General features: G+C 41.1%; 1 protein-coding gene across 1 annotated transcript in view; it reads right to left on the bottom strand.

The window, feature by feature from the left end:
- The window catches only part of B3GALT5 (beta-1,3-galactosyltransferase 5), a 53,846-nt gene extending 32,519 nt beyond the window's left edge, over window positions 1–21,327 (bottom strand). The window contains exon 1 of the mRNA XM_004388001.2: window positions 21,203–21,327. The gene's annotated coding sequence lies outside the window, so the exon portion shown is untranslated. The remainder of the gene's footprint in view (window positions 1–21,202) is intronic.
- Between the last annotated feature and the right edge of the window lie 2,583 nt (window positions 21,328–23,910).

The raw sequence follows: 23,910 nt of genomic DNA, 5'->3' as shown, positions 1-23,910 counted from the left end.
CCACCACACCAAACATCAGTTATTTATGGACTCCCCAGAAAACTTTGAAAGTAGAGCTGTGAAACATTCATGACAGACAGTATTGCTGGAATGCCAAATGGTGTCCTCCTGTTAACACCTCCACCTTCATAAGGCCAGTTCTCTACCATTTGCCTCATTCAAATATCTCAATTCCTTAATTCATGTCCAATTGTGATAGTCACCTGCTTCTCTCCAAAGATATCCAACACTGGGCATTATGCCAGACTTCATGCAACAGGTACATACAGTTCTTATTTAACATCAGTCAATCAAAATGTTTGTCTTAGTATATAGTATTTTACCTTTCTATGCATATTAAACACTTAAGAAACACTTCCGAACCTGCAATGTTGTCATGAGCGTCACAAAGTAGTAGGTGCGTGCATTATTACAAACCATTGTTTACCTCAAATTTTTAATATAATAGGCTTTATGGCAATCTGTTCTTAAGTACGAGTTGTCCAGAAGTCAGATGTTCGTAACCTAGGGACTGCCTGTATCTCCAACAACCAGGATTTATCACAAAGAAAAAGCAGATGTAGTGGCTAGACTAAGAGGATCAACTTACTCTCATTAAGAGTTCTTAAAGAAAAGAGCATGGGAAGAAATTCAGAGAAGAAATATATAAAGATGTATCAGCTGAGAATTTTGCAGAATTGAAGATAACCAACCAGTTGCCCTTGAGTCAATTCCAACTCATGACGACCCTCTGTGCTGCAGAGTAGAACTGTGCGCCACAGGATTTTCAATGGCTGTGATCTTTCGGAAGTAAATTCCCAGGATTTTCTTCCAAGGTACCTCTGGGTGGACACAAACCACCAACCTTTTGGTTAGTAGCTGAATGCTTAAGTGTTTGCACCACCCAGGGACTCCAGATATGAATCCTTAAATCAAAACTGTACCTTTAGTACCAGCATGATAAATAAAGATAAATATATACCTGGACACACTGTAGTGAAACTGCAGAACATCAGGGATAAGGGTAAAGTCCTAAAAGCGATCCAAAAAAACACACATTATTTACAAAAGACCAACAATTAGAGTAACAGCAACTTCTCATGAGCGCTAACACAAGCCAGATACAACGAAGTGATCTTCAAAACACTGGAGGGAAATAATTGCCAATCTAGAATTTTGTACGCAGTTAAACTGAGATGCAAAAGTAAGTCCCTTAGCTAAGACATTTTCAGACACACAAATAGTAAGAAAGCTTATCCTCACCCCATGTTGTGGGGATATATGCCATTTAAACATGGCTGCACTATTGACAACTGCAGCCCCCACAGGCCTCTTTGCTGTATACGACATGTTGGAGACTTGTCAGCAATGAGAAAGAGATTAGGCACTACCTGTTTTCCCAAACCTATTGTCCTGTTACTGATTGGCTTGTTTACCTGAATTCCTTCTCCCTTGCCCGAAACTTATTGTTACTCACCCAAAGCCCATTGTTCTGTTATTTGTTTCACTGCTTGCTGTATTGACTATAAAATAAACTCCTGGGACTGAAGCTGGGGTTGGACTCCTCAGAGTGACCCTCCTGGCCCCACTTCTCTGTAAGAGTTGTGGCATTGGTTACTGTCTCCGCCACCCCGACAATCGCCGCCACTGTGACACCATGTATCCTCATGAAAGAATTATTATTGGATGCACTTCAGCAAGAAGATATGTAACCCAGTCAAGGGTTATAGGATGCATAAATGAGCATAAAAATTGATCATATATGTGATTAAATTCAAATAAATTTATGTCTTTAAAAATAACTGATTTTTCATGTTTAAGAAGTTAAAGCCAAACACTAGGCAACAGTAACAAAATGAGGGAGAGAGGTTGTTCAATGATTAAGGTGTGTTAATAATGTCCTTATCATGATAGGGAAAATGCCAGAAATACAAAACACTTTAGATTATATATGGTTAAAGTATATGCCTCAAAATTAAGGAAAATTGCTGAAAGAATGGAAATGCATTCTATAGCTTGCAAACCAGCAAAAGGAGAAAAAATGGGAGTACAGAAAACTTTATCAATCTAACAAGGAAACAAAAAAAAAAAAAGTGAGAGAGAGAACTAAACAAAAAAGTAGTCAAAGACAAAACCCAATGAGATAATAGAATTAAGTCAAAATGTCTCAGAAATCAGACTTACTGTAAATGGATTAAGCTCATTTACTTAAAAACAGAAATTATCAGACTGGAAAAAATTCATCTATATGCAGCTTAAAAATGACACATCCAAAATAAAGATACAAAGATAGGTTGGAGAAGATATATCTGAAAATATTAGTGTGAAAAAAAAGAACCCCAGTGGAGCGTTACTAATGTTAAGTTGAAAAAGTACTCAAGCAAAAAAGCATCAGGATGATACAGCAGTTCCTCATATTATAAGAGCACTATAATACAGATCTTTGATAAACCTGTAAGCCTCTAGCAACACAGCAACAAAACATATAACACAAAACTGACAATATTACAAAAAGAAATTGTATTTTTACACACTCCTTTCAGAAATGTAAAATTCAAAGAGATGAAAAATTAGTAAAAGTAAACATTTGAGAAGAAATTTAATTACCTTCATTTAAGAAATACGTGGACAGCCCTGCACCCAAAAAACAAAGAATAAACATTCTTTTCAATTTTACATGTATCATTCATCAGAATTAAAAATCAGCAATAAAAACAGGCAAAAAAAATGTATGTTTTGAAGCTTTCAATTGCTCTCCTAAAGTAATATGTGACACAGTGGCCTCTTTAAACCAAAAAGCAATGAAAAAACAACATATCAGAACCTGTGGAATACAATTAAAAAATTATTTAGGGATAAATTTATAGCACTGACTTTAAACACAAAGATTTAATATACATTAATTAAGCATGTAATTCAAGAAGCTGGAAAAAGAACAATTAACATAAAGAAAGTAGGGAAAGGGAAAACAGGATATGACTAGAAAGTAAAAGTAGTGAAATAATAATGAATACAAAGAAAACATCGACAAATTCAAAACTGTTCCTTTTAAAAAAAACTAATTAAATAAAGCTCTAGAAAGAGTTAACAAGAAAAGAGAAAAGGGGCATAAATAAACAATACTAAAAATGAAAAGAGTACACAATCACAGAGAAGTATAATTTTTTTAAATCATAAGGGAATAGTAGGAACAACTTTATGTGGACAAATTTCAAAATGTAGATGTACTAAATCTGTAGCAAACCTTACAAAGTTCATCGAAGAGGAAACACAGCCTGAATAAACAAATAGCATTGAAAGGCAAGTAATCAAAAGTCCACCCACCTCCACCCTAAGAGACAATAAGCCAGACAGATATAGAGGTGAGATTTACCAAACTTTACAGGAGCAACAACAGCATAAAAGCAACAAGAAAAATCCCTTTTTCGTATAAGCTGTTTCAGAGAATGGAAAAATTACTCAAATTCACGTAAAGATAGTAAAAGAAAAAAAATTGTGAACAAGTTCTCTTTTGAACATGAATATGATGTTTCTAAAAAAAATCATAATATTCTATGTTACTAAAGGAGAAAAAGAAATCCATAATTACCTCAAAAGATGCAAATAAAAGAATCAGTAAATTCAACAATAATTTATAATAAAGAAGGGAACTTCCTTAATTTGATAAAAAGGTATCCCTTATACACTTAAAACAATATCATACTTAATAATGAAACTGAAAAGCGTTCCCATGAAGGTCAAGATCAAGATAAGGATACCCATGATCACTGCTTTTATTCAACACTGTACTAAAGGTCCTAGCCAGAGTAGAAAAGGAAATAAGAGATATCAGAATTGAATAAGAATGAACCAAACTATACTTATTTGCTGACAATATGATTGTTTTATCTCACCGGATTGGCTAGGTTATACTACAGTAGCAAACAATCTCAAAACCTCAGGATCTTAACACAACAGAAGTTTGTTTTCACATAGGCAATGTCCATTGCTGACCTAGGCTACTCTTCAAGGCCGCTGTCCTTCATGTGTTCATTTCTCACTTGATGCTGTTTTGATCTTCTGGTGTGTTCATATTCCCATGTGCTCACACAAGCAGAGCAAAAGAGAGCTGGAAAATCAAGTACCTGCAATTAGGTGTTTTAGCACTCATTTCAACTCCCATTTTATTGGCTGGAAAAAGCCAGATGGCCATTCCTAACTTCAAGAGATTGGAGAAGTAAAGTCCTCCCCCTCACACTAGGAAGACTCAAATAATCAAAATACATAACTCAATTAGCTACATAAGATATTCAAGAGAATCTACACAGAAGCTATTAGAACCAATAAGAAAGTTAATCAATATTATCCAACTTCTATGGTATTCTTACCAAAAATACATCACCTCAATATAATCATGAGAAAACATCAGACAAATCCAAACTGAAGAATATTCTACAAAATAACTGTGCTGGACTCTTCCAAAATGGAAGACTGAGAAACTGTCACAGATCGAAGGACAGAAAGGCAACATGACAACTAAATGCAATATGGGGTGCTGGCTGAGATCCTGGACCACAAACAGGTCATTAGAAGGAAAACTGGCAAAATTCAATCAAGGTCCATGGATTATTTAAGAGTACTTCATCAATGTTAACTTCCTGCTCTCAAAATTGAACTAGGGTTATATAAGATGTAAACATCAGGGGAAGCTAGGTGAAAAGCATACAGGAACTCTCTGAATAATTTTTTCAACTTTTCTGTAAATCTAGAATTATTTCAGAATAGAAGTTTTTAAAAAGTAGCAGCAACAATAACAACATAACAAAAATTTAATCAACAAGAACATCCAAAACTAAGGTAGGTACTAAGGACTAAGTCTAACAAAAGTTGTCCAAGACTTTAGATTATCTTGCTGAAAAGTTCCTGCTTTTTGACTCTAAATAATCTCTTCTCAGCTCCAGCAAATGGAGCACTTTGTAACTGCCTGGTTGCCCTGTACTACCCTGACGGGTAAAATTCTCCAGATGAAAATAGGGGAAGGAGCTCCCCTTCTCTACTGCCTTCTTCAGAATTCACTTTAGATAACTTGTAAATTCTTTGTCTTTCTAAAAAGTATGTACATGTAACTTCTGATAATTCTCTTCTACCTTACTGTATTTCCTGCAAGGAGATTAGCATGAACTCAGATGGTTCAGACCTATCTCCAGGCTAAAAGGATTAGAAAATTAACAATTATTTTTAAAATATAAGTGTACTGATTGTACCACTTAACCTATATAATGGTTAAGATTTCTTTCTTTTTTTGCAATCTCTTTAGCAGAATGCCTGAGATGCATCACATTCTGCTTTAATGTTTATTCAGCAATAAAACTTTTCTTTCTCTTCTAATTTTGTGGAGGGGTTTTCTGGGTTGGAAATAGATTTTGTTTTTAGTAACTTGTCTCCCAACAAGGTCAAAGGAGAAATCAAATGTACAATAACAGATTATTTCTAAAACAGTAAGTACTACATATGATAGTTTAGGATGCGTTCAGAGTTGTACTCAGAAGCAAATGCCTTAAGTATTTTCATCATTAAAGGAAAAAGAAAAAAGGACTAAGCACTCAAGGGATTAAGAAAAAAATATATAGAAAATAGTGGGAATAATAAAACTAAAAAGAGAATTGAATTAATTCAAAAATTCAAGCAAAATATTATGATAAATACACACATACATGCTATTTAAAAGAGTAAGATTCAGCATAAGCCAATAAAAATAGAAAAAAGGAAAAAACAGAAATGTGTGATGACACATACAGAACGCAGTTACCACTTATTAGTCACAAGACCTCGGGCATATCTAACGTTAAAGTTTTCTCTGTAAATGAGAAACAGAAACTTATAAAATTGAAACTACCTTCTTTTTCGTGAAACCGCACATCACTTCTTTTGAAACCTTCTATTTATTGCCTCCTAGAAAATAATCATAGGAGCTATTTGCAATAATTCTGCATCTGCATCAATTAATTTACTCAACCCATGAGTTCTCAGTGAGTGGGGATCCACTCTAAGACAACCACCACAATCCAATCGATAAATATTTATGCAGCACGTATTATGAAACAATGAAAAAGGTAAATTAGAAAAGGACTGGGCTCTCTAGAGGTTTGCAAGAGAATGCACACAAACATTAAAGGCAGAATGAAGTCTTACAACAGAAGGTGCTGAGACCATTCCAAAGACTTTTAGAATATTCTAGACCATTCCAAAAACTTCTGTGGTTTTTGTTTGATTGAGAAAGCCTGACATCATTTTTGTACATCTGCTCAGGAAGCACTTTACACGCTCCCTTAATGCTCTACTAAAAATACACCAAACCCATTGCGGTTGAGTGGATGCCACCTGCTGAGGGTGATACTGTGATTCCACCTTCAAAATAATGCATTTCATAGGAATTAGTGGAAGGTCAAAGTCTACAGTCTTTAAAGTGAAAGTGACATGACCGTGTACAAGCTGGTGAGAGGGCACCTGGTGTGGGATGGACTGACAGGGGTCAGAACGTCCTCCAGAAAATGTGTCCTCATGGGGCAGTTCTGTGCTACAAGAAGCCTCCTACTGAAATGTAGAGGAGTGATTTGGCTAGAACTTGCCTGCATAAAGGGGGGTATTGAGATGGTAAGAGTGAGACATAGTCCATGAACAGAGCGATAAAGAGGAAAGAACTGCATTTTGAAAACCAGGGACAGGAGGACAAAAATGGAGGTGAAAAAGGATCAATCAGATATACAAGGGGAAAACCAGATTAATGTTTCAATAAGCTTGCTATCGTTGTTGTTAGCTGCCACTAAGTTGGTCCACGACTCATGGCAATCCCACGCGCCATGGAAGGAAACTATGTCCGGTTCTGCACCATCCCCACGATTGGCTGAGGATCAGACCTTTATGATCCATAGGGTTTTCATTGGCTGGTTTTTCATAAGTAGATCACCAGGACTTGCTTCCTAGTCTGTCTTAGTCTGGAAGCTCTACTGAAACCTGTTCAGCATCACAGCAACACACAAGCCTCCACCGACAGATGGGTAGTGGCTGCACATGACGTGCATGGGCTGGAATTGAACCAGGTCTCCCACATGGAAGATAATGTCTAACACTAACTCTGGCTGTGTGCCACTAAGCATTCTGCATGTGATGACTCCTTTAAACCTCACAACATGTGTAAGAGTTAGGTGCTAATGTCCTCTTTTACTAATGAGAAACCCATGGGTAAAGTAACTTGCCCCTGGGTCCTAGAGTGAGTTAGAGGTCAAAGACAGCATTGAAGTCAGGCAAATGTACCCCAGAGTCCACACTCCTAAACCTTGCACAGGACGTGCTCCATAAATACTTAACTGACTGGGTAAATAAACTGATACAGAACGACTGCCAGTATCTCCTATGATTAATTTCTAGAAGGCAACAGAAGTTTTGAAAAAGGAAGTTACATTTGTGATTTCACTAACATGTTAGGAGGGAGTTAGTATTATTTTCACATTTAACAAGTTTTCCATTTCTCATTTGTCGAGAAAAGTGAGTCTTTAAGGTTAGATATGCCCAGAATCTCATGACTAGTAAGTGGATGACAATATTCTATAGGTCATTTCACATTTTTCCATTTTATTCTTTTTTTTTTTTTTTCACTTTCTACTTTTGTTGGCTATTCTGGAGTTCAGTCTAGAGAGTGTGTATGCGTGTATTTATCGGTAATATTTTGCACTACCTATCTTGGGTGTCACAGAGAAATGTCCCAGGGACCAAAGGAGCTTTAAGAAGAAAGGATTTATTATCAACATCAATCCTGAGAAGAATTTAAGAACAAGAAGCTCTCAGACGTCCAAAATGCAGCCTCAGTGGAGTTACTGTGGCTGGAAATCAGAAAGTAGATTACAATTCTTTAGAAAAGAAAAGGAGGACCAACAGCTTAGGAGATGTGGAATGTGGAAAGGGGTGGGAAAGAGTAGTGCTGTCTGAGAACAGGACAGACATTAGACATCAGCACTGCACCCTCAGTCTAAAATGTAAAACACAGGTCTGTCCAAAAATAACCCAAAGGAAATTAGTCATTTGCAGGTAGTTCCGTTATTTTTCAGGCAAAAGATTTTCTCATCTGTGAGGGAGCCAGCTGCTAAACTGAGTCTTGGAGTAGAAGAAAACAGGATTTACAAAAGAGGGGGAATTGGGGAGAAAAAAGCTGCAGGCTTGCAGCAGAATCTTACTTGCACATTTTTTGGGAGGTAAACTGATTGACAGGTCCCTGGGTGGAACAAAAGGTTTTCATTCCGCTACCAACCAAAAGGCTGGCAGCTCAAATTCACTCAGTGGCACCTCAAAAGAAAGGCCTAGTGATCTGCTTCCATAAAGATTATAGCCAAGAAAACCCTACGCAGCAGTTCCACTCTGTGACACACGGGGTCACTATGAGGTGGAGGTGAACTTGACAGCAGCGAACCAAAAAAATAATGATAATAATTATCTAGCCACGAGCAAAGAGGTAATTTGGCAACTGAAAATACATGGTTTGTGTCAGATGCACTTTAGTCCTCAAGGTGACATTTTTGCTTTTTAACATTTTAAAGAGGTCTTCTGCAGCATAATTTGTCCACTGCAATATGGGGATACTGCACGGTTTAAAATCAGAAAAGGTGTCTGTCAGGGTTGTATCCTTTCACCATACTTATTCAATCTGTACGCTGACCAAATAATCTGAGAAGCCGGACTATATGAAGAAGAATGCAGCATCAAGATAGGAGAAAGAGTCATTAACAACTTGTGTTGTGCAGATGACACAACCTTGCTTGCTGAAAGTGAAAAGGACTTGAAGCACTTACTGATGAAGATCAAAGACCACAGCCTTCAGTATGGATTACACCTCAACATAAAAAAATTCTCACAACTGGACCAATAAGCAACATCATAATAAACAGAGAAAATACTGAAGTTGTCAAGGATTTCATTTTACCTGGATCCAAAATCAACACCCATGGAAAAGGCAGTCAATAAATCAAACAACATAGTGCATTGGGCAAGTCTGCTGCAAAAGACCTCTTTAAAGTGTTAAAAAGCAAAGCTGTTGGAAGAGGCTGCATAGGCCCGGCTCAATATTATTTACTCCCCATTGCTAACCCCCCTTACGTGATGGCCTAGAGATAACTGAAGAAGTTTATTCTAACAGACCAGATCTCTCAGATGTTCTTGACTAACCCAGAGACCGAAATGTATACAGATGGCAGTAGCTTTCTATATGATGGATGCCACAAGGCAGGATATGCGGTGGCGACACAAACTGAGGTCTTAGAGGCAGCTTCACTTCCTGCTGGCACTTTGGCTCAAAAATAGTTCTCGGGCAGGCCTTGCAACTAGGAGTAGGAAGATGCACAACTGTGTATACTGATAATAAATATGCCCATCTCGTCCTTTACTCACACGGTGTCTTGTAGAAAGAACCAGGACTTCTGACATCTGCCAACAAAGAAATAAAACATGTACCAGGAATCCTAGAACTCCTGAAGGCAGTCAATGATCCCCTTCAGGTGGCAGTGGTATAATGCCCCAGACACTGGAAATTTTAAATATCTGCTGTTTTTTTGTAGACACGTACTCAGGGTGGGTGGAGGCTTTCCTCTGTCAAACCGAACAAGCCCAAGAAGTGACCAAGGCGTTACTCAAAGAAATCATACCCCATTTTGATCTTCCAATCTCAGCAGAGCGACAACAGGAGAGCTTTTATGGCAACAGTCACCCAAGAAGTCAATAAGGTTTTAGATATAAATTGGAAATTACACTCAGCCTAGAGACCACAATGGACTGGATAGAACAAAAAGATTAACCATACTCTAAAAAACTCCTTGGCAAGACTTTGCTAAGAGACAAGCTCCATTTAGATACAAGTTCTCCCCATTGCCCTGCTCAGAATCCCGGTAGCCCCTCAAAGAGGGCTCAAACTGAGCCCTTACAAATTAATATATGGGAGACCATTCCTGAAAAAGTTGACTTACCCCCACCTCAATGATGACCAAGGTAGAGAAAAGAGACTGGGTCCGTTCTCTGAGAGCTGTCATAAATACTGTTAATCAGTATGCTTCTTCTCATTTGTCTTTTCCTTCTGACACTCCCCTTCACAGGTTCCAACCCAAGGATCGGACTTCAGGTCCTGCTGAAAACCTGAAAGAATCAACCCCCGGAAGATCAACTGGCCCCTCAGTGGGAGGGACCTTTTGAAGTTGTCCTGACCACCACTTGTCTCTGAAATTAACAGGAGTAGCTGCATGGGTGCATCACTCCAGAGTAAAAAGCAGCCCCGCCAAAAGAAGAGAAAGAAGCAGAAAACAAAGAGCCACCATACTCTTGTACTCCAACTCAGGGCCTCAAGTACAAGTTCAAGAAGCCTACAACACAATGACTTTGACCTTATTTCCCTCTATCTTTCTGTTTTTCCAGGAGACCTGGACAGAAAAGATGCCGGTGATCCTACAGGCAAAGCGGACACTGACCCTGCAAGCTGGGGACACTCTGACCCTCCCATGCGTAGTCTCAACTCTAACTCCAGTAGATCCAGTTAAGTGGGCCATAGAAGAGCCTGAAAGAGGAACCTTAAGAATAGTGATTATTCTAGTTTGTTTTTTTGTTCCCTGTTTTATGAGACTATTAACAAAAGGAATTACAAATACTCTTAAGGCTAAAAAAATTTTTACCCTGGTAAGTTGGGAGGCCTCTTTTTCAAGCTCTGAGGATGAATGTTATCTAAGTCACCAAGATGCAGCCAATTTCCACTCTAACTCACCCCCGTCTGTGGCCCCTAGTCGATATCAGGACGCCCATAACCAGCAAGAAGTTGCCAGAAAAGACACGATGCCCTGCTTCCCAAGACTGAGAAACTTCCAATAAAAGGGAGGATTGGAAGAGGCTGCACAGGCCTGGCTCGTTACTATTTATTCCCCACATTGTCTCATGATCTTGTTTCTCCAGCCTCTACAAAAGGTTTAAGATTAACCGATGTTCCTCCATGGAGGGTGGAAAACAAGTGATAATGATCTAAGAGTGACAAACCGAACAAAGCAGCCATCTTGGGACAAGAAAACCTCGATGTCGCCAGATAACCCCCAAGAAAAGATTAACTCATCTGGGACGAGGCCACCTCAAGGGGGAACTAACACGAACTTCTAAGACCCATAATCCTGTCCCTATAAAAGCCTTCAGCCGATCTCCAGTGGGGGAGATGAGTTTTTTGGAGGAATCTAGTCCCCTCTGTCTCCTACATATAGATATATAATAAAACCCTTGCTGCTCACCTCACCCCATCTCAGAATTGGCTATTGCGGCAGGTGGCTCCAATCCGCGCTATTGCAATAACACTGTCACCTTGAAGACTAAGGTGCGCCTTACCCCAACCATGGTATTTTCAATCGCCTCATATGCATGCTGAAGCTGGACAATGAATAAGGAAAACTGACGAAGAATTGATGCCTTTGAATTATGGTGTTGGTGAAGAATACTGAATATACCATGGACTGTGGGAAGAATGAACAAATCTGTCCTGGAAGAAGTACAACCAGAGTGCTCCTTAGAAGCTACGATAGTGAGACTGTGTCTCACATACTTTGGACATGTTATTACGAAGGCCCAGTCCCTGAGGAAGGACATCATGCTTGGTAAAGTAGAGGGTCTGTGAAAAAGAAGAAAACCCTCAAGATGATTGACACAGTAGCTTCAATAATGGGCTCAAGAACAGCAATGATTGTGAGGATGGCGCAAGACCAGGCAGTGTTTCATTCTGTGGTACCTAGGGTCACTGTGAGTTGGAACAACTCAACGGCACCTAACAACAACAGATATTTACCACAATTTTATTTTAAAAAAATCTCAGGAAAAATGTATGTTTTGAAACTGTCAAATGCTCCGCTAAAATAATTTAGGATACAATGGACAATTTAAACCAAATAGCAATGGAAGAACAATGTATCAAAACCTGTGGAATGCAGCTAACAAATTACCTAGGACTACCATTGAATTAAACACAAAGATTTAAAATAAGTTAAGAAAGCATGTAATTCAAGACGCCAGAAAAAAAAATAAAGAAAGTAGGAAATGAGGATCTGAGTAAAAAGTAATGAAATGAAGAATAAAACAACCAAGGAAAAGACCAACAAATTCAAAACTGTTTCTTAAAAAAAAAATAATAACACTTTCCCAAGATTTAACAAGAAAAAAGGGACATAAATAAACAATATTAAAAATGAAGAATCTATAGCCACAGAAAATTAGAAATTTTTAAAATCACAAGAGAATACTACAAACTACTTTATGTCAATAAATTTCAAAATTTGGATAAAACAATTTTGTAGCAAACCATGAGTTAACAAGTTCATTGCAGAAGAAATATTATCTGAATAGACAAATAACAAACTTTGAATCTGTAATCAAAAGTCCACATGCCCCCATCCTAAAAAACAAGCCAGACAGATTCATAGATTAACTTTGCCAAATATTGAAGGAACAACCAAAAAAAAATTCCTTTTTTGTACAAGCTGTCTCAGAGAATGAAAAATTATTCAACTTTAGATAAAGATAGGAAAAGAAAAAAATTATAAACATTTTCTGTTATGGATTAAATTGTGTCCCCCCAAAATGTGCGCCAACTTGGCTGGGCCATGATTCCCAGTACTGTGCGGTTGTCCTCCATTTTGTCATATGATGTGATTTTCCTATGTGTTGTAATCCGAACTCTGTGATGTTAATGAGATAGGATTAGAGGCAGTTATGTTAACAAGGCAGGACACAATCTATGGGGTTAGGTTGTGTCTGAGTCAATCTGTTTTGAGATAATAAAAGACAGAAGCAAGCCGAGAGGAGAGGGATTTCATGCCACCAAGAAAGAAGCACCAGGAATGGAGCACGACCTTTGGACCTGGGATCCTACGCTGAGTAGCTCCTAGATCAGGGGAAAGGAAGATTGATGACAAGGACCTTCCCCTAGAGCCGAAGAGAGAGAAAGCCTTCCCCTGGAGTTGGCACCCTGAATTCAGACTTTTAGCCTCCTAAAGAGTGAGAGAATAAATTTCTCTTTGTTACAGCCATTCACTTGTGGTACTTCTGTTACAGCAGCTCTAGATAACTAAGACAATTTCTCTTTTGAACATGAACATGAAGTTTCTAAATAAAATATCATAAATTTTATTAATACACTGTATCAGTAAATTAAAGGAGAAAATATATACAGGTTTATCTCAAAAGAAGGGATCTGTAAATTCAACAATTTATAATAAAAAGAGAATTTCCTTAATTTGAAAAAAGTATCCTATCAAACACTTAAAACAACATCATACTTAATAGTGAAACTTAAAAGCATTCCCATGAAGGTCAAGATCAAGACAAGGATGCCCATATCACTGCTTTTATTCAGCATTGTACTAGAGATCCTAGTCAATACAATAAGACCAAAAAAGGAAATAAGAGATATAAGAGTTGTAAGAGAAGAACCCAAACTATCCTATATGCTGATAATATGATTGTTTTATCAGACCAGATAGGCTAGGTTATGCCACAGTGGCAAACAATCTCAAAATCACAGAATCTTAACACTACAAAAGTTTATCTTCACATAGGCAATGTCCATTGCTGATCTAGCCTGTCTTCAAGGCAGCTGTCTTTGTAAACGTTGATTCATCATGTTATGCTATTTTTATCTTATGGCATGTTCATATTCACATGTGCTTACATCAGCAGAGCAAAAGAGTCCTGGAAAATCAAGTACCCGCAATTAAATGTTTCGGCACACATCACTTCAGCTCCTATTTTATTGAACAGAAAAAGGGCCATGCATAACTTCAAAAGATTGGGGAAGTAAAATCCTCCCCCACATTGCTTTTACAGTTGCCACTGAGTGGATTCCAACTCATGGTGACCCATGGGTGTCAGATAACTGTTCCACAGGGTTTCTAATGGCTGATTTTTTTCAGAAGTAGTCCACCAGATCTTTCTTCTCAGGTGCCTCTGGGTGGACTCCAACCTCCAACCTTTCAGCTAGCAGCCAAGTGCATTAACCATTTGCACCCCCCAGGGACTCCCCTTGACATGCTATGAAGACACAAATAACCAAACTGTATAATACAATTATCTACATGAGGCATTCAAAAGAACCTACATAAAAGCTATTAGAACCTACAGGAAAGTTTACCAACATTAACAAACTTCTATTTGTATTAAAATCAGGAAAGGTGTGCAGCAGGATTGTATCATTTTGCCATACTCATTCAATCTGTACGCTGAGCAAATAATAGGAGAAGCTATATGAAGAAGAATGCTGTATCAGGATTGGAGGAAAACTCATTAACAATCTGCAATATGCAAATAACACAACCCTGCTTGCTAAAAGCCAAGATTTACTGATGAAGTTCAAAGACTACAGCCTTCAGTATGGATTACACCTCAACATAAAGAAAACAAAAATCCTCACAAGTGGACCAGTAAGCAACAACATGATAAACAGAAAATATTGAAGTTGTCAAGGATTTCATTGCACTTGGATCTACAATCAACGCCCACGAAAGCAGCAGTCAAGAAATCAAACGATGTATTGCATTGGTCAAATCTGCTGCAAAAGACCTCTTTAAAGTGTTAAGAAGTCAAGATGTCACTTTAAGGACTAAAGTGTGTCTGATCCAAGGCATGGTATTTTCAATCAACTCATACGCATGCGAAAGCTGAACAATGAATAAGGAAGACCGCAGGAGAAGTGATGCCTTTGAATTATGGTGCTGGCAAAGAATACTGAATATACTATGGACTGCCAGAAGAATGAACAAATCTGTCTTGTAAGAAGTTCAGCTAGAATGCTCCTTAGAAGCAAGGATAGTGAGACTTCATGTTATGAACTTTGGACGTGTTATCAGGAGGGACCAGTCCCTGAAGAAGGACATCATGCTTGGTAAGTAGAGGGTTTGTGAAAAAGAGAAAGACCCTCAATGAAATGGATTGACACAACAGGTACAACAATGGACTCCAACATACTAACTATCATGAAGATGGCATAGGACTGGGCAGTGCTTCCTTTCTATACATAAGATTGCTCTGAGTCAGAGCTGACTTGAAGGCACCAAACGACAAAAACATACCTTGTTCATAAACAGACTCAATATCATAAAGATGTTGTTTCTACCCAAAAGACCAGGGAAAACGGCTAAAAACAAGGTGGAGAAATTCAACTTCCCAAAACAAGACTTATTATATAGACACAGAAATTAAGGCAATAAAGAACTGGGCAGAGATAGACAAAATATGCCAATCCAAAAACAGAATCAAGAGTTCACAAATCTGTTGTTGTTGTGTGCCACTGAGGTGATTCTGACTCATAGCAACCCTGCAGGACAGGGCAGAAGTGCCCCATAGGGTTTCCAAGGCTGTAATCTTTATGGAAGCAGACTGTCACATCTTTCTCCTGCAGAGCAGCTGGTAGGTTCAGACTACCGACCTCTGGTTTAGCAGCTAAGTGTTTAACCACTGCGCCACCAGGGCACATGCGTTTTTGGATTGAACTTGACAGCTGAACTTAAAACTCGTAAGTGCAACAAAAGGCAACAAAAAATAGCTAAACGCATTATAAAGAAAAACAAGATGGGGACATTTGCTCTATACATCTAAGCTTACTACAAGACCACACTAATTAAGTCAATGAGGTATTTGTGAGATGTAGAAAGATAGACCAATAAAACAGAACAGAACCCAGAAACAGATCTACACATGTATGAAAGAAATGGTACTACAAATAGTAAAGGAAAGTACCGACAATTAAACCAAGATCTGGGCTTGCTGATTATTTATATGGAAAAATTAAATTTGAATCCCTAACTCTCAACATACCAAAAACAAATCCAAGAGGATTAAACGCTTAAATGTGAAAAAGCAAAACTTTAAAACTTATAGAAGAAGATATATAAGAATATCTTTAAAACCTTAGCGTGAGGAAGAATTTCTTAAGACAAAAAAGTACAAATCATAAATGAAAATACACCCACTCCTCACTTATCGACTATCTCGTTATCCAACATTTCACATTTATGACAATGGTAAAAAATCTACTATCCAACTATTTTGCACAGTAAGAACATACTTCTGGCGGTAATGAACACCAAAGTTCATTACTTACAAAGTTAAGGTTATCTGTGAGCTTGGCTGGGCCACGATTCTCCGTGGTTTGGCAGTTACGTCATGATGTAATTTGGCAGTTATGTAATGATGTAATTTGATATAATCTGAAACCTGAGTGTACCCTTAAAGCAACTTTTAATAAAATTATAGGGCAAAAACAAAGACTGAGCTTAAATCCATCAGTCAGGACTACCCATGACTCCAGCTGCACCTTTTCCTCCTTCATATCTTCGAGCAACTGAAAAGCAAGTAAAACATAACATCCTGTACACAAACTGAAGCTCTGAGGAGGGAACATCGTTCACAAAGGAGAGAAGCAAACAAGGCTAATTCATTCAAATTCTTTCTGCAGGTACAGCTCAACCTGACCTTGTTAAAAATGCTTAGAATAAAAAGAAATGGCATAGGACGTATGCGTAAATACTACAATAAGGAAGGGAAAGAGGACTGCAGGGAGAGAGGAAGGAGAGAGGAAAGGAGGGGAATGTGCAAACAACAAATGAAGAAGCCAGGCTGGAAGAAAAGATACTCCCAGAGACAGAAGACAAGTCTTCACAATCAATCATTTACTGCTAATGAGAAATTAAGGAGAACATGAAATCAGCAAAACGGGAAAGGCAACCTGAGATGACAAGCAGCCAGAAAGAGAAAAAAACGAACTCTCAGAGTTGAGGAAACACACTGAGAACCAAACATTTCTACGAAACAAAAAAATGAGAAGCAGTGAGGAACAGAATACACAGAGCTGTTAACTGACATCAGAACATTCAGGAATGGCTTCGGATAACTACAGAGAATCAGAGGCTAAAAACGGGGAGGGGACAGAAATTTAGACAATAAACTAAATCTTCTTCCCTAACATTAGCCATCTTGTTCCAGTAATTCTGCTGTTGCTCAAAATAGTTCTAGCATACCATTTCGACAATTACTTTTAAAACCAAGTTCTTTTTTTTATTAAATAAAAGGAAACCAGTTTTGTTTCTTTATTTTCATACCTCATTCTTAATCAAAAACAGTATTATCCAGCCTGGTAAAGTGCTTGGCACATAGTAAAAAACCCATTGCCATAGAGTCGATTCTGATTCCTGGTGACCTGTGTGTGTCGGAGTAGTCTGCACTCCATAAAGTTTTCACGGAGTCCCGGGGTGGCACAAAAGGTAGGCGGCAGTTCAGAGCAACCCAGAAGCCCCTCAGAAGAAAGGCCTGGTGATCTGCTTCCTAAAGGTCACAGCCATCAAAACCCTATGGAACGAAGTTCTACTCTGTACCCATAGGGTCACATGAGTCAGAATCAACTCAATGGTAACTGGTTTGGGTTTTTTTTTTAAATCTTACAGAAATAGATTGCCAAATCTTTCTTCTGAGGTGCCACTGGGTGGATTCGGACTGCCAAACTTTTGGTTAGCAGCCAAGCACAAATTGTTTGTGCCTCCTAGGGACCTTTTGGCACATAATAGGCAAATAATAATTGCTATAAATTATCTAGCACTTGGTAAAGTAGAGGGTCAACAAAAAAGAGGCAGACCCTCAAGGAGACGGATTGACACAGTAGCTGCAACAATGGGCTCAAGCACAGCGATTACGAGGATGGCGCGAGATCGGGCAGTGTTCGTTCTGTTGTACACAGGGTCGCTATAAAACGGAAGTGACTTGTCAGCACCTGACAACGACCACAAAGTAGCACTTATTATATCCCTGACACTCTTCTGAAACTATACATATATATACCCGTTGCCGTCGAGTCAGTTCCAACTCATAGCAACCCTATAGGACAGAGTAGAACTGCCCCATACGGTTTCCAAGGAGCGGCTGGCAGATTCAAACTGCCAACCTTTTGGTTAGCAGCCAAATGCTTAACTACTGTACCACCGGGGCCCCATACATACACACACACATATATATATATATGTGTGTGTGTATGTATGTGTCTATCACCCCCTATGAAATAATAATGGAGCAATGGTTAAGTGCTCCACTACTAATCAAAAGGTTGGCTGTTTGAACCCACCAGCCACTCCACGGGAGAAAGATACGGCAGTCAGCTTCCTTAATGATTTACAGCCTTGTAAACCCTATGGGGCAGTTCTACTCTGTCCTATAGGGTCGCCTATGAGTCAGAATCAGCTCCGTAGCAGTGGGTTTTTCTGCAAGGTCAAAGGAGAGGAACTTGGAACTAGGAGGACTGGAGGAGCCCCAGTCCAGCAAGGGTGTATCCTGGGGACAGGGAAGTGAGATATGGGAGCAGAAAGAGGAAGTTCAACAACCCCAGCATCTGCAGCAGGTTATAAAAACCTGAGTCACCCAGAAGCACCCATATGGGATGGGACAGCAAATAAGGTTCTGGTCTCCCGACTGTTAACAGTCATAGCCAGGGGGTGCGATATGGGAGTTCAAGACCCATCAGGATCAAGGCAGGTTTCTATCCAATCAGCATCTGTTGAGTACTGAGATGCACCTGCGTACACCCTAGGAAGAAGAAGCTGGCAGGGCCAGGCAGCTTTTCAGGGCCACTGCAACCAGGATTCAGATCCAGGATCTAGTCCTTGCAGAAAACCACGTGGAAATTTGACCAGAAGCCCAGTCCAATGGACGAGCATCCCCAGAAGGACAAAGGGGCTTCCCTAGAACATCAGTGCCTGGGCTCAGCCCAAAGCCAACCGAGGAGACAGAGCCCCTGACACCCTTCGGATTGGTCCAAACTGGCCTCAGTCTGCAATCCTTAAGCGCCTGCAGAGGAGACAGATTGAGGAAGCAGGGCGCACTCTGCGGTTCCCTGCTGAAAATAACCTTGTACCACTCATGTGAGGGAGCTTGACCATAGCAATCAGTTGCAAACAAGTCAGCTCTGACTCATGGCGACCCCATGTGTGTCAGAGTCAGACTGTGCTCCATAGAGTTTTTAACAGCTGAGTTTTCAGAAGTAGATCACCAGGCCTTTCTTCCAAGGCACCTCTGGGTGGACTCGAACCATCAACCTTTTGGTTAGCAGCCGAGTGTGTTAACTGTCAGCACCGCCCAGAGACTCCTTGGCCATAGTAGGCCAGTTAAAAAAAAAAAAAAAAGAGTTACGTACAATCTCATAAAATCAGACATTATCGGTAGTCCCTGTTTATTCAAACTAACTGCTTAGAAACCTTATTAAGAAGATTTTTAATTTTTTACTGGATTTTCTTTATTGTACTTTAGATGAAGGTTTACAGGACTAGCTTCTCATTAAACAGTTAGTACACATATTGCTTTATGACATTGGTTAACAACCCCATGACATGTCAACACTCTCCCTTGTCGACCTTGGGTTCCCTATTACCAGCTTTCCTGTCCCCTCCTGCCTTCTAGTCCTTGCCCCCGGGTTGGTGTGCCCCATTAGTCTCGTTTTGTTTTATGGGCCTGTCTAATCTTGGGCTGAAGGGTGAATCTCAGGAGTGACTTCATTACTGAGCTAAAAGGGTGTCCGGGGGCCATACTCTTGGAGTTTCTCTGGTCTCTGTCAGGCCAGTAAATCTGGTTTCTTTGTGTGTGAATTAGAATTTTCTACATTTTTCTCCAGCTCTGTCTGGGACCCTTTATTGTGATCCCTGTCAGAGCAGTCAGTGGTGGTAGCCAGGCACCATCTAGTTGTACTGGACTCAGTCTGCTGGAGGCCGTGATAGTTGTGGTCCATTAGTCCTTTGGACTAATCTTTCCTTTGTATCTTTAGTTTTCTTCATTCTCCCTTGTTCCTGCAAGGGTGAGACCACGGAAGAACCTTTCCAAAGATAACACCGTCCTTGTCAATTATCTTTACTTTCCGAGATGCATTCCCTGGAGCTAAAATGCCATGGCCCTCGCTTGGAGAGCCTCCCTGCACACAGCTGTCTTATTCTTTTGGAATTTACCTTAAGAAAAGAACTATAAAAGATAACCAGGCTTGAAAAAAAGGAGAAAAAATGAAAGGTGATAGGCAGTGGATCTTAACAGAGATGCAGCCATTCTTTAAAAGAAAGATATTAAATGCTCTCTCTTTGAAAATGAATTTGAATATTACATGCACCTGTATTAAAGAGTAAACACCAGAAATGATGGGACATATACCAGGTCCTATCATTTAATTGAAAATTTTTCTTACAGGTAAGGATGGGTAGAATTAGCATGCTTTCACCCACCCACAAATGTGACTCTAAGAATTTCCTCCCTCCACAAAATGCTCTAAAGAACAGCCATCCCCACCCCCAGCCCTCATTGGAATAGGACACTTCTCCAGATCTCTATCTTTTTTAAACTCTACTCCTCCTCAGGTCTCACTGAAGAAGGGAGAAAGAGTAGTTGAGAGAGACACAGAGATGGGAGGTGATGTAAATGTTTACAAAAGGCTGCTATACATAACAGATTTTTTTAGATTTGTCACGCGAATGTAAAAGAGTGAAAAATAATATTACAATATCTGTATGTTTGCAAAGGGTTTCCTGTTATTGGGGGTGTATTTATCCTCAAATGGTCAGAAACCTAAATAGAAAGTGCAACAGTATTTTTTAAAAATAGTTATTCAGACACAAGTATTTACTGCATGCAGCACTTAATCACACACACACACACACACACAAATTACTAATACAGGTATTGCAAAAATGCATTGAGGAACGTCTCTTCCGCAAAGTCAAAACCCCTACTGTCATTCCTTAGCGAAAGATGCCTTTTCCACAATCTTGCCTGCCAGCCTCCCACACACTTTGCGCAGAGATGCCTGCGCCAGGTGCTTAGAGTTTTGATTTTTTTTTTTTTTTTTTTTTTTAAGATTGGGTTCTTCGGTTTAATTGTGAGCTGTTTCTATGAGATGTGACTTTCCTAATCCTATGGGTGCACCGTGTCCACCCAGTAACACAACTTCCTCGGTGTGCGGTGTGCCGACAAGACCTTGTAAATGAATACCATGTAAAACCAAGTCTGATGAAATGTGTGATCACTTCTTTGCCTCTCCTGAATTAGCAGGTAACAGTAACCGTCAGACCCCGCAGTACGAGGTCCCCAAGAGTGAGCGGCGAGCACCGCCCGCCCGCGCGCTCCGCCACAGCACCAGGCTCTCCGCGCGCCACCTTCCCGCGGCCCTTACCGTGCGCCGGGCCATCCCTGGGCCGCCCGGTGGGGCCAGACACCTGCTGCGGGCTCAGCGCTGCATCCCAGGGGGCTGAGGCGGCGGTTGGCGGCTCGGTCCTCCACCGGGCCGCGCGCCGGCGGAGGATGGTGCTTTCCCCTCCGCCCCGCATTGAGAGGTGGGCGGAGCAGCGCGGCGATGCGCACATGCAATCTGATAGGTGAAGAGGCCCGCGAGGCGGGGAGGCTGGAGTTGGGGAGGGCGCCCCGAACCTCTGCCGCCCTGAACCTCGGCCGCAGCTGCTCTAGACTCGCTAAAGCGGCAAAGCGCCGGCCACTCCAAGGAGAGGCAGAAACTGTCTGCAAATGCTCAGCCTCGGATCCCCGATGTTAGGCGTTATCTTCCCCCATTACCAGAAAGCCGCGGAGATGGAATTTGCTCAGATCCCCTTAGGCCCCTTTTTGGGTTTAGGGTCCTGCTCTTCCAGGAGATGGTCCCAAAGTTAACTTTGAGTCTACTTGCCGGTAGAGTGACAGCAGCGGCGGGCCTGCACATCTCAAACCCCCTTTTAGAAAAAAGATGCTATTTTCATAGCAAACGGTTTGGTTTTGAGCCATGCTTCAAGGTCAAAGAATGGAATGGAGGATTTATGGGGGCTGTTTGATGAAATCGGCTGCCAACCAAAAGGTCAGCAGTTCGATTCCACCAGCTTCTCCTTGGAAACCATATGGTGCGGTTCTACTCTGTCCTGTCGGGTCGCTATGAGTCGGAATCGACTTGACGGCAACGGGATTTTGGTTTTTTCATGTTCTCAGGATTTACCCAGTCTTCTAGCAGATGCGTAAGAAAAAAGCAGAATCATTTAAGCGAAAGCAAGAGGCTGGAAAGCAGGTGCGCTGGGGTTGGCGGGGTGGGTGCGGGGCGTGGTGAAGAGTCTGGAGTAAGAGCATAGTAACAGTGTAGCGCATTCACCAGCTTGGAGGATGGGGCTCCCACGCGCTTCTCCTCTGCTTTCATACAGCTCTGTTTCTGGAGGTAACCACAGGGGCTGCGTCTGGGGAGTTGGCGGGAGGCAACAGCAGGCAGCCACTAGATAAGACTGGCCCCTCCCAGACGTGAATTAGATAAAGCCTGCAGTCCACCACCACCCTTCTTCCCTCCAAAGCCCCGCCCTGTTCCACTCCAAGGCCTGCCTACCTTTCCCTGCATCTCCATTTGCCAGGGGGTCTGTATGAAGCAGCACATCACCCCTCTGTCAGCCACCCACACCTTAGCCCAGACAGCTCACCACAGCTTCCAGCGCCCTGAGGGACTGTGACACAGGGCAAAAAGAAAAGAAAAAAAAAAAGCCTACTGCTGTCCAGTCAGTGGACTCATGGTGAACCCATGTGTTCAGAGTAGAACTGCCCCATAGGGTTTTCTTGGCTGTAATCTTTATGGAAGCAGATCACCAGGCCTTTCTTCTGCAGCACTGCTGGGTAGGTTCAAACCACCAATTTTTAGGTTAGTAGTCTATCTCAAACCCAGGGACCTTCTGATACAGGGCAGATGTTTAATGGAGGTGAGGGGAGCAAAGAAAGAGGAGGACCCAGTGCAAGGAACCTGGAGAGGACAAGCTGAGGGACTGCCACACAGTGGGGGTAGGGAGGCCAGGGTAAAGGCAGAGGCCACTGGGCACCTGGTTTGGAGGGTGTGAGGGCTCTGCAGGGAGATAACGTTCGAGCTGAGACCTGAATAATGAACAGGCTTCGGGAAGGTAAGGAGAGAACATTCCAGGCAAAGGCCCTAGGGCCGGAATTTACCAACCAAGGCGCAATGCCTTAGCGTGTATAAAGAGGCTAATGGCATCTCCCAGGAGGGTTCTTGTGCAGGTCAGGTAGATTAAGGTGAACAAATGTTTAGTTCAGTGAGCACCCTGAGAGTTGGGCTCGACCAGCACGAGCTTGGACACAGCAATCAGGAAAGGAAGCCACTTGTCCATCAGAGCCCCTGGGTGGTGCATATGCTTTGCACTGTACTACTAACCAGACGTTTGATGGTTCAAACCCACCCAGCAGTGCTGCAGAAGAAATTCCTGGAGATTTGCATGCATAAAGATTACAGCCAAGAAAACCCTATGGAGCAGTTCTACTCTGTAGCACATGGGGTCTCCATGAGTCAAAATCAACTCGACGGCCACGGGTCTGGGCTGATCTGTCTGTCCCCTGGACCAGGGCTCACGGTTTAAAGCTTAGATGTGGGAAGACTTCAGGCAGGTGGTCTGCCCTGTCCCCTTCACAGTGGGCATGGGTCTCACCTGTGACACGTGGAAGTGCTCCTGCTAGGGGATGGCTTTTGCAGAGGCAGCAACACCTCTTCCCCCTCTATCACCGCCATTGTCCTATCCACAACAGGGACCAAGGACAGCCAGGGACAAAACTGCCCGGCCTTCCGAGAGGTGGCAAGGACACTAACAGAGTTTCTCAACCTCAGCAGCGTTGGCATTTTGGATCAGATAATTCTTTGTTGAAGGTCCCTAGGCGGTGCAAACAGTTTGTACTGGACTGCTGCTAACCTAAAGGTTGGTGGTTCAAACCCACCCAGCGGTACCATGGAAAAAAAGGCCTGGCAATCTGCTTCCATTAAGATTACAGCCAAGAAAACCCTTTGAAGCAGTTCCACTCTGTAACACATGGGGTTGCCATGAATCAGAATCAACTTCACGGCATCACCAACAACAACTCCTT

Source organism: Trichechus manatus, unplaced genomic scaffold (genome assembly GCF_000243295.1).
Source record: "Trichechus manatus latirostris isolate Lorelei unplaced genomic scaffold, TriManLat1.0 scaffold00202, whole genome shotgun sequence".
NCBI classification, from domain to species: Eukaryota; Metazoa; Chordata; class Mammalia; order Sirenia; family Trichechidae; genus Trichechus; species Trichechus manatus.
The sequence above is the reverse complement of the archived record's forward strand: the minus strand, read 5'-3'. Positions and strand labels throughout refer to the sequence as shown.